This window comes from Elephas maximus, chromosome 7, assembly GCF_024166365.1.
Source record: "Elephas maximus indicus isolate mEleMax1 chromosome 7, mEleMax1 primary haplotype, whole genome shotgun sequence".
NCBI lineage: Eukaryota > Metazoa > Chordata > Mammalia > Proboscidea > Elephantidae > Elephas > Elephas maximus.
This window is the reverse complement of record NC_064825.1, coordinates 90,961,771-90,974,426: the sequence shown is the minus strand read 5'-3', so window position 1 is coordinate 90,974,426 and position 12,656 is coordinate 90,961,771. Positions and strand designations below refer to the sequence as shown.

The 12,656-nt window shown below is 42.4% G+C and overlaps 1 protein-coding gene across 2 annotated transcripts in view; it reads left to right on the top strand.

The window, feature by feature from the left end:
• Nucleotides 1-12,656, top strand: part of SLC1A2 (solute carrier family 1 member 2) — a 405,614-nt gene that overhangs the window by 2,398 nt on the left and 390,560 nt on the right. Inside the window, exon 1 of one of the 2 annotated variants that reach the window (XM_049889389.1) lies at nt 10,805-11,973. The exons of the other annotated variant lie outside the window; for it this stretch is intronic. The gene's annotated coding sequence lies outside the window, so the exon portion shown is untranslated. Of the gene's footprint in view, nt 1-10,804; nt 11,974-12,656 lie in introns of those variants that run through there. 2 annotated transcript variants of the gene reach the window in all.

Here is a 12,656-nt window from a genome sequence, read left to right as displayed (position 1 = left end):
AAATACTGTCTTCCTGCTCTGCTCACTCTCTTCCCTCATTTTTCCTTAGAGGGCAGGGACTATGTTTTATCAAGTCCTTATTTCTCATATACATCTAACATAGTATCTTACACTAAACAGGCGGTCAGTAAATTGAATTTAATTTTTTGTCTTTTGGTTTAACGTTTACCGGGTTTTTTTTTTTAAAGTGCCGCGCTTTTAACTGGGCAAACTGTAAGCAAGAGCGCCACCTTGTGGGCATAAGTAGAATATCTAGCTAGAGAACAGTGTACTTTTTAGACCGTTAAGTCAGTTAAATTTTGAGAATATTAACTCAAGCCATGTCCTAGGTGCTATGGAAAAACCCAAAGTACTTGGTGTTTCTGTCTCTTTGGCTGTTAAAAGCTAAAATAACTACAAAAGGTAGTTCACTGGAAACTGCGTGCGGAATCAGTTTTATCTATTTTATGCTACCTGGGCACAATGCCTGGCACTTAGTGGGTGTTCAATAAAAATTTGCTGCATAAATTATTGGGATGTTAATAAGATGGAGCTCTGCAAGTAACATGTATCAGGTGTTCTGTTTCTTTTTTTTTTTTTTTAACACCTTACTACTAAAGGAAGGAGACCTGGTGGTACAGTGGTTAAAGAGCTCTGTGGTTTGAACCTACCAGCCACTCCACAGAAGTAAGATGTGCCGCCTGCTTTTGTAAAGATTTACAGCTTTGGAAACCATGTGGGGCAGTTCTACTCTGTCCTATAGGGTCACTATGAGTCAGATCCACTCAACTGCAGTGGGGGGTTACTGCTAAGGGACATAAAATAAGAACTTTTATAAATTTTTAAAGGAAAAAAAACCTGTGAAATCTCTGCATAATATATGGAGAGGAAGCACCTTATTTTCAGTTTTTGAGGGCTGAGCTGACCTTGAACCCAGATACCCGAAATCCAGGAATCTCCCAATTGTATCACTGGCTTTACTGAAGAGGAAACTGAGGCTTAGAGAAGTGTGCTAAGATCTCTTAGACCTCTGAAGATGGACTAACTTTGTCACTGAGCAGCCCTTTGCCTGCAGCCACAGGACCCTAGTCTGTGCTAGAACCCGTAACCCATTGCTGTCAAGTTGATTCCAACTCATGGCAATCCCATGTGTTGCAGAATGGAACTGCTCCACGGGGTTTTCTTGGCTGTAGTCTTTACAGTAGCAGATCTCCATGCCTCTCTTCGGCAGTGCCTCTGGGTGTGCTTGAACTGCCAACCTTGAGGTTAGTAGCAGAGAATGAACCATTTGCACTACCCGGGGACCAATGTATCAGAACAGGAGACATTAATAGAAAACTTTCATGAGTTCATGGAAATGCAGAATTACAGAAAACCAAAAAAAGAAGTGGAATCCAGATTTAAAGTGGTATTTGATTATTTTAGCAGCATTTTAAAACATTCCTGTTTATCTGTTAGATGAAAACACTTCCAGTATCCTTCACTTCTGGGCCTGAGGCCTGCTCCTCCCACCCACGGCCAAACCACTGTGGCTGAAGTTGGGTTAGCATAGCTTATCCCTGTGTGTAATCTCAGCACCTTCGGCCCTCTGGCAGTCTTTGGGAATGTGGGAAGGGGCTACCTATCTGACCCTAAACAGGAACCTATCTTCACCTTTAAAATTTTTCTTAATACTCCTCCGAGCCTTTTCCCTGAGCCTAGACTTCCAATTCTTGGAACTTTCCCACAGTCCTGTTCCAAGAATGATCTGGTTCAAATAACCGTGCTTCCTGGGGAAAAGAGAGGAGGTAGACTGAGGGTTAGCAGCAGAGCAGGGGGTTTGGACTTAGAAGATTTTTCAAGTCTGCATTTCCACTTGCAGGCTGTTTCCTTAGCTAGTTATTTACCTTCTATGAGTTTTGGCTTCCACATCTGAGAAATGAGGATAATAAATCCTACCCACCTCACAGAGTCGTTATGAAGCTTATGTGAAATATTAATAATACCCACAACAACAACAATAGCAGCAAACACTTGTTGAATGCTTCTTATGGATTGGGCACCGAGTTAAACCCTGCACATGTGTTATCTGATTTAATCATCCCGGCAAGAACTATTATTGTTCCCAATTTACAGATGGAAAAACTAAAAGGTAGCCAGTAACTGGCCTGAAGTCATACAGCAGGTAAGCGGCAGGACTGAGATTCCAGAATGATGGATGTAAAACCCATTTGTAAACTATGAACTGCTAGGGAAATGTCAGGTATGAAAAGTACTGCCTTAAATCAGAGTAGACTCAATTCAGATGGAATTTTGCTTTGAAATGTTCTCTGGGGTTGCTGCTAAGCGAAATGGTTAAGAGCCGTTTCACTAAAACTCATTCTTGCCACTTCCCAGGCATGTGACTTTGAGTAAGTTACTTAACCTGTCTGTGTCTCAGTTTATGCAAAGTGCTTAAAAGACCATCTAGGCGTTCGCTATTATTGTTGTTTTTGCTATTGTTACTTTTCCTTCTGAACTCTCTACTTCATTGCCCAGGTGGAGGGCTCCTCCTTTTCCTGTTGCTGCCCACCACCAAACTTCACTCTGGCTTTGAGATGTTCCAGCCCAATGCTCCCTCTTTCTACCCCAGATGGGCATCTTCTCTGACACTTTTGCCGTTTTCCTTCCATATGGAACTGGACCAGCGGGATTTTACCGACATTTCCAGTGCAACCCTTGCTAAAAGGCCACAGCCTCCAGCAGCCTTGGGCGCCAGCTCCTGGCTTCCTCTCACTCTGCCTCTTTCAGTCCTGGCTTTTCCCAGGTCTGCTGAGTTACTAGCCCCTCCCAAAGACAGAGGTTCCTAAATGCACCCTTAAAGATGCCTCTACAGAAAGGAAGTGGGAAAGAAAATGTTAGAGAGGAGTGTAATACTCCTTGAAAATAGACATGACACCTGCTTCAGCCATGATTACCTGTGTGGCCCTGGCAGCTTTCTTAAACTTTCTGGGCACTGGTTTCATTATTTGTGTCTCCCTCATCTCCACTCTTTCTGTTTTACTATTTGTTTTTATTCTTTATTATTTTTTTAGGCTTGGGGATTATTTTTCTTTTCCTGCTAACTCCCTATTTGACCGTGATCTGGGTCTTCCAGGATTGCCTACCTGATGTTACCCACACATTCCTGGCTGTCACAGGCATATTTACATACATACATATATACACACATATGTCTGTATGTATATAGACACACACGTATATGTATATAATATACATGCGACTACATAGAAACCCTTGTGACTTACTGGTTAAGTGGTACGGCTGCTAACCAAAAGGTCAGCAGTTCAAATCCACCAGGCACTCCTTGGAAACTCTGTGGGGCAGTTCTGTTCTGTCTTGTAGGTCGCTATGAGTCAGAATCAACTTGATGGCAATGGGTTTTTTTTTATGCAAATATATGTGTGTGTATGTTGTTATTAGGTACCATTGAGTCAGTTCCAACTCATAGTGACCCTGTGCACAACAGAATGAAACACTGCCAGGTCCTGCACCATCCTCACAATTGTTGCTGTGCTTGAGCCCATTGTTGCAGCCACTATGTCAATCCATCTCGCTGAGGGTCTTCCTCTTTTTTGCTGACACTCTACTTTACCGAGCATGATGTCGTTCTCCAGGGACTGATCCCTCCTGACAACATGTCCAAAGTATGTGAGATACAGTCTCGCCATCCTTGCTTCCAAGGAGCATTCTGGTTGTACTTTCTCCAAGACAAATTTTTTCATTCTTTTGGCAGTCCACGGTGTATTCAATATTCTTCACCAGCACCACAATTCAAAGGCTTAAGTTCTTCTTTGGTTTTCCTTAATCATTGTCCAGCTTTCGAATGCATATGCGAGGGGATTGAAAACACCATGGGTTGGGTCAGGAGCACCTTAGTCCTCAAGGTGACATCTTTGCTTTTTAACACTCTGAAGAGATCTCTTGCAGCCGATTTATCCAATGCAATGCATCTTTTGATTTCTTGACTGCTGCTCCCATGGACGTTGATTGTGGATCCAAGTAAAATGAAATCCTTGACAACCTCAGTATTTTCTCTGTTTATCATGATGTTGCTTATTAGTCTGGTTGTGAGTATTTTTTTTTTTTTTTTATGTTGAGGTGTAATCCGTACTGAAAGCTATGGTCTTTGATCTTCATCAGTAAGTGCTCCAAGTCCTCTTCACTTTCAGCAAGCAAAGTTGTGTCATCTGCATAACACAGGTTGTTAATGAGTCTTCTTCCAATCCTGATGCCCCATTCTTCTTCATATAGTCCAGCTTCTTGGATTATTTGCTCAGCATACAGTTTGAATAGGTATGGTGAAAGGATACAACCCTGATGCACACCTTTCCTGACTTGGGTTTTTTTGGGAGTATCCCCTTGTTCTATTCAAACAGCTGCCTCTTGGTCTAAGTACGTGTTCCTCATGAGCACAATTAAGTGTTCTGGAATTTCCATTCTGTGCAATGTTATCCATAACTTGTTATGATCCACACAGTCTAAAGCCTTTGCATAGTCAATAAAACACAGGTAAGCATCTTCCTGGTATTCTCTGCTTTTAGCCATGGTCGATCTGACATCAGCAGACATCTGCCACCCAGATTCCTCATGAGCTCAATTAAGTGTTCTTAAACTCCCATTCTCCACAAAATAAATTGAAGAGGAACATGTCAAAAAGAACATTTCAAGATCTATCCTGAAGTACAACTCTGTCAGCGATAGAATAATTATCCATACGTCTACAAGTAGCCAGTTAATGTGACTATTATTCAAATTTATCCACCAATCACTAATGCAAGGATGAAGAAATTAAAGATTTTTACTAACTTCCGTAGTCTGAAATTGATAAAACACACAATCAAGATGCATTCATAATTACTATTGATTGGAATGTGAAAGTTGGAAACAAAGAAGAAGGATCAGTAGTTGGAAAATATGGCCTTGGTGATAGAAATGACGTGGGAGATTTCATGATAGAGTTTTGGAAGAATGTTGACCTATTCATTGGAAGTACCTTTTTTCAACAACACTAATGGTGACTATACACCTGGACCTTGCTGGATGGAATGCACAGGAATCGAGTAAACTACATCTACGAAAAAAGACGATGGAGAAGCTTATTATCATCAGTCAAAACAAGGCCAGGGGCCGACTGCAGAACATACCATTAATTGCTTATATGCAAGTTCAGGTTGAAGCTGAAGAAAATTAAAACAAATCCATGAGAGCCAAAATACAATCTTGAGTACATCCCACCTGAATTTAGAGACCACCTGAAGAATAGATTTGATGCACTGACCACTAATGACTGAAGACCAGACGAGTTGTGGGATGACATCAAAGACATCATACATGAAAAAATCAAAAAGGTCCTTCAAAAGACAGGAAAGAAAGAAAAGACCAAAATGGATGTCAGAAGGGACTCTGAAACTTGTCCTTGAAGGTAGAGTAGCTAAAGTGAATGAAAGCAATGATGAAGTAAAAGAGCTGAATAGAAGATTTCAAAGCACTGCTCGAGAAGACAAAGTATTATAATGAAATGTGCAGGTACCTGGAGTTAGAAAAACAAAAGGGAAGAAAACACTCAGCACTTCTCAAGCTGAAAGAGCTGAAGAAAAAATTCAAACCTTGAGTTGCAATATTGAAGGATTCTATGGATAAAATGTTGAATGATGCAGGAAGCATCAAGAGAAGATGGAAGGAATACACAGAGTCACTGTACCAAAAAATTGGTCATTCGTCTGTGCCAAGAAGTCTGGAAGACAGTTACCTGGCCAACTGACTGGAAGAGAGCCATATTTGTGCCCATTCCAAAGAAAGGTGATCCAACAGAATACAGAAATTATCACACAATATCATTAATATCACACACAAATAAAACTTTGCTGAAGATAATTAAAAAACAGTTACGCAGTACATTGACAGGGAACTGTCAGAAATACAAGCCAGATTCAGAAGAGGACATGGAACGAGGGATATTATTGTTTTCAGATGGATCTTGGCTCAAAGCAGAGAATACCAGAAAGATGTTTACCTGTGTTTTATTGTCTATGCAAAAGCATTCACCTGTATGTATCATAACAAACTGTTGATAACATTGCAAAGAATGGGAATTCCAGAACACTTAATTGTGCTCTTGAGGAACCTGTGTGTAGACCAAGAGACAGTTGTTTTAACAGACCAAGGGGATACTGCCTGACTCAAAATCAGGAAAGATGTGCATCAGGGTTGTATCCTTTCACCATACCTATTCAAACTGTATGCTGAGCAAATAATCCAAGAAGCTGGACTATATGAAGAAGAATGGGGCATCAGGATTGGAAGAAGACTCATTAACAACCTGCGTTATTCAGATGACACAACCTTGCTTGCTGAAAGTGAGGAGGACTTGAAGCACTTACTGATGAAGATCAAAGACCACAGCTTTCAGTACAGATTACACCTCAACATAAAAAAAAAAAAAAATCTCACAACTGAACCAACAAGCAACATCATGATAAACGGAGAAAAGATTGACGTTGTCAAGGATTTCATTTTACTTGTATCCACAATCAACATCTATGGAAGAAGCAGTGACGAAATCAAAAGATGCATTGCATTGGACAAATCGACTTCAAGAGATCTCTTCAGAGTGTTAAAAAGCAAAGATGTCACCTTGAGGACTAAGGTACACCTGACCCAAGCCACTGTATTTTCAATTGTTTTCATTAACCCAAAACCCATTGCATCAATTCCAACTCATAGTGACCCTATAGGACAGAGTAGAACTGCCCCATATGGTTTCCAAAGAGCGCCTGGTCGATTTGAACTGCCGACCTTTTGGTTAGCAGCCAAAACTCTTAACCACTATGCCACCAGGGCTTCCAAATTTCTTTGGAAGCAGACTGCCACATCTTTCTCCTGTGGAATGACTGGTGGGTTGCAACCACCAGCCTTTTGGTTAGCAGTCAAACGCTTTAATCCCTGTGCCACCAGGCTCCTTTCAATTGTCTCATGTACATGCAAAAGCTGGAAAACAAATAAGGAAGACCGAAGAAGAATTGATATATTTGAATTATAGTGTTGTCGAAGAATATTGAATACACCATGGACTTCCAGAAGAATTAACAAATCTGTCTTGGAAGAAGTATAGCCAGAATGCTCTTCAGAAGGGAGGATTGTGAAACTTCACCTCATGTACTTTAAACATGTTATCAGGAGGGATCATTCCCTGGAGAAGGACATTACGCTCGGTAAAGTAGATTGTCAGTGAAAAAGAGGAATACCCTCAATGAGATGGATTAACACAGTGGCTGCAACCATGGGCTCAAACATAGTAATGATTGTGAGGATGGTGCAGGAATGGGCAACGTTTTGTTCTGTTGTACATAGGATCGCTATGAGTCAGAGCCCACTCGAGGGCACCTAAAAACAAGAAAAATTTCATGATTTTATTCCATGTTGCTGTCTTTTGGACCTACATTTGAAAAAAGTCCCTGTAGCTACTATTGTAAGAGACTAGAATTTAAGTTTGGTATATTGGTGAATTAATTTCATAAATGTTGTAGTTGCTGACACACATCTCAGTCTTAGCCACAGAATATGATGATAAAAACTCTGGACTAGGGTATTTGTGGACATGGATTTCTTTCTCTACAATAATTTTGTTCAGCTGAAATTTATTGCCCAGATTCTAAAGGCCAAAGCACTGGGCAGCCCTGAACTGAGTGGGAGAAAAATGTAGAACGAAATTCAAATTGACACACATGCACATACACACACAGGAAAGACCGGGCTTGCTGGTCTGACAGAGACTGGAGAAACCCTGAGAATAAGGTCCCCTGACACCCTTTTAACTTAGTACTGAAGTCACTCCTGGGATTCACCAATCAGCCAGAGATTAGACAGGTCTATAGGGCCAACAATAACACATGTGAGAAACGTGATTCGTAGTTTAATCATGTATATGAGACTAATGGCACACCAGCTCAAAAGCAAAGATGAGAAGTCAGGAACGGACTGGAAACTGGATGAGTGGAAACAGGGAACTTGGGTGGAGAAAGGGAGAGTGTTGACACCGCATCACCAATGTCACGAAATAGTTGGTGTGTTAACTATTTAATGAGAAACTAACTTGCTCTGTAAACTTTCACCTGAAGTACAAAACACTACAGAACAAACATACAAAACAAAACAAAAAAAGCACTGGGCAATAAGTGATGGAGCCATAAGATTTTCTCTCGTCCTTAAGGCCTGCATCAGGGTTGTCTTCTCTTCATCCTCTACCTACCCTTCCTCTTCTTGGCAGGCCTCAGCCCTTCTCCCCTCTGCCTGGTACTTGCAGGAGGCTGGATCCTGACTGGTCTAACCTAGTCAAGATGCTGTCAGTCTGTTGCTAGTGCTGGGTTTAGGCATAGGCATGAGGCACAATTCTGGCCAGTGGGACCTGATGGGAAGTTCACTGGGAGGTGGGGAGGTGCGGGCTTCTAGAAAAGATTTCCGTACATTTACAAGAGACACAAGAAAGGTGTGGCCCCTTTTCTACTTTGGATGGTTCATTTCTGGAGGGAGGCCTGGAACTGGGCAGCCATTATGTAATTGCAAGGGGGGGACGACAGAACAGAAAGACAGAAGGGACCTGGGTCTTTGGTGCGGTCACCAAGACCCCATATTCATCAATTCTGGAGCTGTCCTTCCCCTGGGCTTTCCTTGTGGTAGAACCCACTTTGAGTTGAGGCTTCTGGTTTTTGCAGATGAAAGATTCCTAAATGATATCCCCCTCTTTCAGAAGCTCACAAACGGGAGAGGGAGGCAAGGATGTAACAGATCTCTTACATTACACTGTGGTACTGGGAAGGCAGTGTGGTTTAGTCTTTTGGAACATGTGCTTTGCAGCCAGGCTGGGCCTTCTACTTACCATCTGTGGTATCTTGAGAAAGTTACTTAACCTCTCTGGGCCTGTTAACTCATCTCTAAAATGGAGGTGAGAGTTGTACCTGCCTCATAACATTATTGTGAGAATTAGATGACACATGTCTTAGTCATCTAGTGCTGCTATAACAGAAATACCCCAAGTGGATGGCTTTAACAAAGAGAAATTTATTTTCTCACAGTCTAGTAGGCTAGAGGGCCAAATGCAGGACATCAGCTCCAGGGGAAGGCTTTCCCTCTCCACTTTGGAGGAAGGTCCTTGTCATCAGTCTTCCCCTAGACTAGGAGCTTCTCTGCAGAGGAACCCCAGATCCAAAGGATGTACTCTGCTCCTGGCACTTCTTTCTTGGTGGCATGAGGTCCTCAACTCTGTTTGCTTCCTTTTCCTTTTGTCTCTTGTAAGATAAAAGGTGGTGCAGGCTACACCCCAAGGAAACACCCTTTACATTGGATCAGGGATGTGACCTGTGCAAGGATTTTCCATCCCATCCTAATCCTCTTTAACCACAGGCAGAGATTATGATTTATAACACATAGGAAAATCACAAAATGGAGGACAACAGCACAAAACTGGGAATCATGGCCTAACCAAGTTGACACATATTTTGGGGGGACACAATTCAATCCATGACAACACACTAAGTCCAGTAAATATTATCTGTTGCTCTAAACTGTTGGTTATTATTAACTTGGCTGTTAACTGATAGATTGGTGGTTTGAACCCACCCAGCAGTACCATGGAAGAAAACTCTGGTGAATCTACTTATGTAAGATCACAGCCATTGAAAACCCTATGGAGTGCAGTTCTACCCTGAAACACATGGGGTCTCCATGAGTCAGAATGGACTCCGCGGCAATGAGTTTGGTTTCTTTGGTTTATCATGGAAGTAGAAACAACATGGGAGCACAGAGGAGGGAATGACTAATTCTTCCAGGCAAGCCCGGGGCAGATGTTCAGTTGGCCTCGAGCGGTAGGTGGGGGTTTTCAGGCAATGGGTTCCGGGAAAGGATGTTCCAGGTGGCCACAGGGAAGAGCATGTGTGCTCAGTAGCAGCCACAGGCCCACAGGTAGAGGACCACATCGTTTAGGGGCTCAGTTTTCTCAAGCTTAAAGCACATAACTGTGTTGGATTTACTTAACCCTCTTCGGTAAAAGAAACAATTCCCAGGCCCTCCGCCCTAGACTGAGAAACACTTGGATTAGAGAATCTCGTAGGCCCCCTCAAACACCAACCTACCGTGGAGAAAGTCACTCAACAAACGTTTCCCACTCACAGAGGTGACTGTTGCTGGCTTTGTTGATTTTCTCTCTTCATTGCCACCCAGAGCCTTATGCAGCTTGCAATTAGTGAAGCTCGGCTCCTCTTTCTCGAGGCCCTGCACAGATCATCCGTCAGAGGGCTGCTGAAGCTTAATTAAGCTTGTAAAGCTTTCTGATTTCCTCCGATGAAAGGGGCCCGTAAGCACCAGGTTTTATTTTGGTGGCTCCTGCCAGGGCTTATTATAAATAGGACTTAGTGCAACGGGGCTGAGCTCTCAGGGTGATAATGTGTCAGGACCGATCGAGGTTGCAGAGAGCAGAGATATTATCATAATGGTTTCATCATATGCGTTGGGTGTTAATGGAAATGACTGTGAAAAAAAAGTGGGACCAGTAGCGGGGCTGGGGTAGGGGTGGCTACAAGTGAAATATCGGCTGCCAGCAGAATCTCCATCATAATCATCAGCCATATTAGCCTCAGAGCCATACTTCTGCCATCTCTTCTAGACCAGGCTCGAACTCAAATAAAAAATGGTTGCTTTAACTCCAAATGAAAATATATTCCTTTGCTGCTTTTTAAAATCCATTTACATTAAAATGATGGCCAGCAGGTAAGTAATTTATAACTGAGGGCTTGCTGTAGTGCAGGCGAGTGCCATCAGAATAGTGAGCAGCCTAGGTGGGAGACCAAGAGACTCCCCAGCCTGGGAAAAGCCACCGCTGTCAAGCTGAAGAAGGGCTGGCAAAAATGTGCAAAGATCAAGGGCAATCTGTGGGCACTTGCTGGTGGGGAACAGTGAACGTGGAGGTAGCTTCATATTTCAACAATTAAGGGGATGGAAAACCAGCTAGATTCTTTAGTAATGCATCCCTGGTTAAGAATGTACTTGTTTCAGGTTTCACTGCTAAAACCCAGTATTCTGCATCCCATACAAACAATAATATTGGATGATGATGGTGATGATGTGGTATAACCCTGTTGTAACCCTGCTCCTTTGAGACCCACTTAAACTTGACCCAAACAGCTATCAGCCTTCTGATTTTTGAGATTCTTCAGGGCTTTATCCCTCAAATTTGTCTGTGTTCACCTCCTTCCATCCCTGCTGCTTTCTTTGCTCCAACACATGTTGACATGAGTTTGATGTTCAATGCCTTAACCAGTCCCCCCTCCCACCAAAGGTATTTGCACCAAAGATATCATTACTTTAGTAACCTTACTGTAGAAGTGGGGGTCTCCCAAAGAGGGTCATATCACTGCAAGGCCTTAGTCCACCTAGCTGTCCTTGCCCCTTCATTTCCCCCTCTGCCCTTTCTGGACGAACAGGCAAGATTTTTCTCTCACCGCGTATAAAATAGAGCTGGCTACTCCTGTTCAGGCTGCCCCAGGAGCTCAGCTTCTGCGTCAGGTCCACAGACCCATCGAGGTTTCTCTTCAGAACAAATTAGAAGAGAGACCTGAAAGGAACTCTAGGTGGGCACAATTTAACATTTTTGGGGCACTTTCTATTAGTTAGGCAGCATGCTAGGGGCTTTCCACGTGCTTAATCTTTAAAACCACCATTTGTCAGTTTGTGGTACTGTGGTGGCCTTCATGTTGCCATGATGCTGGAAGCTATGTCAATGATATTTTGAATACCAGCAGGGTCACCCATGGTGGACAGGTTTTAGGGGAGCTTCCAAACTAAGAATAGGAAGAAAGGCCTGGTAATCTGTCTCTAAAAATTGTTCTTCTCAGGTGCCATTGAGTTGGCTTGGATTCCTTGCAACCTTATGCGTAACAGAACAAAATGTCGCCTTGTTCTTCACCATCCTCATGATGGTAGGTATGTTTGAGCCCATTATTGCAGCCACTGTGTCAATCCATTTCATTGAGGGTCTTTTTCTTTTTTGCTTACCCTCTACTTTACCAAGCATGATGTCCTTCTCCAGGGATTGGTCCCTCCTGATAACATGTCCAAAGTATGTGGGACAAAGTCTTGTATCTTCACTTCTAAGAAGCATCTGGCTGTAGTTCTTCCAAGACAGATTTGTTCATTCTTCTGACAGTCTATAATACATTCAGTATTCTTTGCCAACACCATAATTCACATGGGTCAATTTTTCTTCAATATTCCTTTTTAATTATCTAGCTTTTGAATACATATGAGGAGATAGAAAATATCATGGCTTGGGTCAGGTACACCTTAGTCATCAAAGTGACATCTTTGCTTTTCAAGATTTTAAAGAGATCTTTTGCACAGTGGTTAAGGGCTATGGCTGCTAACCAAAAGGTCGACAGTTCAAATCCACCAGCCGCTCCTTGGAAACAGGGTCACTATGAGTCAGAATCAACTGGAAGGTAATGGGTTTTTTTTTGTTTTTGCAGCAGATTTGCTCAATGCAATGGGTTATTTGATTTCTTGACTGCTGCTCTGGGGGCATTGATGGTTGATCCAAGTAAAATGAAATCCTTGAGAACTTAAATCTTTTCTCAGTTTATCATGATGTTGCTTATTGGTCCAGTTGT